Here is a 5030-nt window from a genome sequence, read left to right on the forward strand (position 1 = left end):
TTTGGATGTTTTTCTGTAATTTATCCTGTTTGGGGTTCACTCACCTTCTTGAATCACTAGGTTTATGGGGTCTTACCAAATTTGGGTGGTTTTCAGTTATTAATTTCTGAGTACTTTTTTATTCCTACCCTCTTTCCCCTCTTAGTTCAGAATCTCAAAGTCATGAGTGTTAGATCTTTTGTTATAGTCCCAAAAATTCTTAAAGCTCTATTTTTTACTCACTCTATTCCCTCTCTTTTGTTCATATTGGGTAATTTCTATTGTTCCACCTTGTAGATCACTGATTTGTTCTTAGTTCTATACAACCTGCTGTGGAACACATCCACTGAGCTTTTCATTTTGATTATTGTATTTTTCAGATCTAAAATTTATATTATTAAAGCTGTCTATCCTACCAAAACTTATCCACAGATTCAATGCAATCCCAATAAAAATCGACACAGCATTTTTTAATGAACTAGAAAAACTAACTATGAAATTTATTTGGAAAGGAAAGAGACCCCGAATAGCCAAAGACATATTGAAAAAGAAAAATGAAATCAGAAGACTCACACTACCTGACTTCAAAACACACTACAAAGCTACAGTAATGAAAATGGCATGGTATTGGCACAAGGATAGACACACTGACCAATGGAACCTAATTGAGATTTCTGATATATCCTCATATATACAGCCATATGGTATTTGACAAGGTCACCAAACCCTCTCAACTGGGAGAGAATGGCTTCTTCAAATAATGGTGCCTGGAGAACTGGATATATATTTGTAAAAAAAAATGAAAGAGGATTACCAACTCACACTTCATGCAAAAATCAACTCAAGATGGATCAAAGACCTAAATATAAGAGCCAAGACTGTAAAGACCTTGGAAAGCAATGGTCCTTCTTTACATCTTCTATTTCTTTACTGCAACTTTCCCTCTTTCTGCTGAGGCTTTCCAAATTTGCATTTCTTTCAAGTATGTTCCTAATTGCTCACTGAAGAATTTTATCATAGCTACTTTTCAATCTCTGTCAGATAAGTCTAACAACTCCATCATCTCGAAGTTGTCATGAGTCTCTGAATCTTAAGTAAACTTTCTGTTTTAACTGGTTTTATTTGACACTGCTTTGGCAGAGGAATTCATAACCATATCAAATACAGTAAATACATCTCTTTACTACCAGGTGTAGGTGGAAATAAAATTTACTGCTAAGCAGCCACTGGCACCCAAAGTGGGGGAAATTCCTCATTCTTCATGTCTGCCAATCACCCCACATCTGGCTTTTTACTGCTGAGCAATAGTGAAAGCCTTGACTTTATATTCAGCCTTCTCTGACACCACCTTGGTAGGAAAGGGGAGGTGTGTTTTGTCCACATTGCCATGTGGGCTTCAGTGGCACTACAGCAGGAGTGGGGTACATAGCCAGTCAACAGGAATGAAAATCTTGGCACTACACTTGGCCTTCTCTGACGTGGCTCTAGTGACAGTGTTTCAATGGTCCTTACTTGGCCCCCATTGGCTTTTGCTGACATGAGTGGGAATAGGGCCACAGTTTCTTCTGTGGTATTTGGCTGGAATAGAGTAATTATTTAAAACTTTTCTGCTTTGCGTGATTGCCCCTTTCCTGGCACTTTGGCTAAGAAAGCAGGTTTTTGGTGGTGCTTTTCTTGTCTGGTCTCATTGATGTTTCCAAGTTTCCCCCTCCTTCAGCTCCATATATAGGTCATATGAAGTAAAAAGAAAACCCAGGGAACTCACCATTGCACCATTCCTCTTGTCCTGAAGTCCCTACCTGTCTTCTTTCCATCTTTCAGAAAGTTCTCAGGTTTGTCTTATATATAATATCCAAATTCTTCAGTTATGCTCATAGGAAGAATAGGGGAAAAGGTATGTAATTCATCTTCCCGGAGGTAAAGGAATCCCAATGCGATATTTCTAAAAATAGAAATTAATGCAAAAAAGTCATGATGAACGAAATATCAAAATTTTAACTAACAACACAATCGGCAATATTGGTTTTTTCCTCTTTCCTGAGTCTCCATTATGGCTCAGCAAAAACTGGTTTCTGATCCTGTCTACATTTAAAATTTAAGATTGACCTGCAAATAGCAAACAAACAAAAAAACAAAACAACAACTGTGGTTTAAAACTGACAAATGTGTTCCTTTCTTGCATAGAGGAAGTTGAGCTAGGAGAATGATCCATGGTACCAGGAGGAAATTGGGCTCTATCTTTTCTCTTTCACCATCTTCAGTCTAAGGATTCTTTTTCAAGGTCACCTTATAATGTAAAAGACTGTGTTGATGCCAGAAGGAGGAGAAATGGCAGAAGAGTATACACGGATTCTCTCCCAGCACAGACAGCATTCTTCAAATAGCCTCCCACAAGTTCCTCAATTTTCCACTTCCATCTTCCTAGTCAAATCTGATCTCATTGCCGCTCCTAGCAGAAAAGGAGGTTAGAAGTATAGTATTTTATTCTATACTGCAGTGTGCTCAGTAGAAAATAAGGGTACTCTATCTAAGGGAGAGGAGGAGACCAGATGTCAGCAAAGGAACTAGCAATCTTTGCCATCCAGATGGTACCTTATTAGATCCCAAAATCTTAAGGTGAATGGCCCAAACCTATTTATCTCACTATCCCATAAATATTGGTAAGTAGTTTCCTTTGGCAGAAAATGCAAAGTCAAGTACACTAATTGCAAGCACCCTAGGTTGCATGCATACCGAGAACTGTTGGAAAACATTGACACTAGCAGTGCCTTCCCACTTTTGCTCTTCTTAGGGCTAACTTGGAAGTTCTCATTTACCAGCCTGGTCAATGTGAACAGACCAATATGTCCCATTCTCTAATGCAAAGCATAAGCTTTTATTTCCTCATGTCCATTTCATTGCATTGGACATTTAGGAGGCAAGTTCTCATCAGCATTCAGTATACTGTAGCAGATAACAAGGTAGTTCACACTTCTGAGTTCAGCCCTCCCTGCTGTCAACTTTATAGAAGTAGCTGTAAAATTTTTTAGGGAAGCTCATCAGTCCTGTGGCTTATTCGAAGAAAAGAGACAGAGCCCCATATTGTGACAATTTTGAACAAGGTCAATAGTTTTTTGCTTTTTTTTTTTACACTACCCAAAGAAAGGTAATAATGATGCAGGCATTTGAAACCAAGGGCTGAGAGGCAGGCTTTTATTCAGTCTTCAAGGGAAAACCCAATAAAGCCATGCATCTGTGATAGGAAATGTTTGCCATTTTATTTAAAAGTCAAAAATGAAAAATAAAAATAAGTAAATAAATTCACTGGAAAATATAAATATCACATGGAGTAAAACATAATATTTTCATTTTCTTTGCTTACACCTACCTGATTTATAAATTTTGAGGTGACAGAGTTTGTTCAAGATGAATTCAGCAAGTATTTTAATATATTTCTATTTGGGAGAGCAGGTGCACAAAAGAAAGAAATAACAGTTGAAAAGACCTTGTTGATAGGAAAACACTATAATATTCTGGCATCTCCACAACCCAAGAGCTAGATATGTGGCCCCTGCTTTCTAGATGGAGATCCTGTCTCTCAGAGAGATGAAGATATTCCCCTAAGGTTTCAAATTTAGGGTCTGTCACAGTCAGGACCCCAACAGACTACGTGAAAACATAGCGCTCTCCAGGGATGGAAACACAGCAGGCGTGAAGAGGAGCGTAGCAAAAAGAGACAGTCAGACCAACAGGAGCGAATGGCAGAGAGGCGAGAAGAGACTAGGGATGAAGGGTTTCTCAGTGTTCACAAATTGCTATCACACTCTGCATACCACTTGAGCTAAGGATCTCAATGCTTCTTTCACCTATTACCACAGATTGTGAAATGTGATACCTTATGTAACCACCATTTATAGTTCTTCATTTTTTTTTTTTTTTCTACTTTTGCTCAGAATAAAGTGCCTGCAGTGGTAAATTAGGAGGAAATTACCTACGGTATTAAACAGCAGTGACCACATGCACTCAACCCCAGAAGAAAATTAAATGAAATTAAAGCCCCTTTATTTCCTAGGATGATGGTTTCTCACCCTGATTTATGTGGTGACAGGAAAAGCCACTCAGCACCCAGGCCCCCTAATGGGGCTGCATACAATTACATGGAGGCAGCAACTCCTGCTCATTTTGTCCTTGGAAAAATTCCATCCCACGTTCTCTGACCTGTTCACTTCTTTTTTTTTTTTTAGATTTATTTATTTATTTCTCTCTCCTCCCCTCCCCACCCCAGTTGTCTGTTCTCTGTGTCTATCTATTTGCTGCGTGGTTTTTTTTGTCCACTTCTGTTGTTGTCAGCAGCATGGGAATCTGTGTTTCTTTTTGTTGCATCATCTTGTTGTGTCAGCTCTCCTGTGTGCGGCGCCATTCCTGGGCAGGCTGCACTTTCTTTCGCACTGGGCAGCTCTCCTTACCGGGTGCACTCCTTGTGCGTGGGGCTCCCCTACGAGGGGGACACCCCTGCGTGGCACGGCACTCCTTGTGCGCATCAGCACTGCGCATGTGCCAGCTGCACACGGGTCAAGGAGGCCCGGGGTTTGAACCGCAGACCTCCCATGTGGTAGACGGACGCCCTAACCACTGGGCCAAGTCCACTTCCCTGATCTGTTCACTTCTACCCTCCAAGCAGCCTCAGAGTGTGGGTCCCCTGTCTTGGGACCCTCTTGAGATGGTGATGCCTGTTCCTCACTCAGGATGCATTTCCCTAATCTGCCCTTTATCTTTCTTCTATACCTTTGAGAAAACAGTTCCGTATTTCATTAACTCTTTAGTACTGGTTTTCCATATTAACTCTTATGAGAGATGTTAAATTTAACAAGGGAACCTGGTAATGAGAATCTTTAAATCCTAAGGAGACACTTGCTAGTGAAATAAAATGCCTTGAAGAAAATAAGCAAGGCTGTGGGGACTTCAAGTCACTCCCTAGAGACTTGCAAGGATGGACCTGCTACCAAGGGAGAAGCCGTGCAATCCCTGGCAGCCAGTAATTCTGACTTGAGGGAAATACTTCAACCCTAGTC

Source organism: Dasypus novemcinctus, chromosome 29, assembly GCF_030445035.2.
Source record: "Dasypus novemcinctus isolate mDasNov1 chromosome 29, mDasNov1.1.hap2, whole genome shotgun sequence".
Lineage (NCBI taxonomy): Eukaryota > Metazoa > Chordata > Mammalia > Cingulata > Dasypodidae > Dasypus > Dasypus novemcinctus.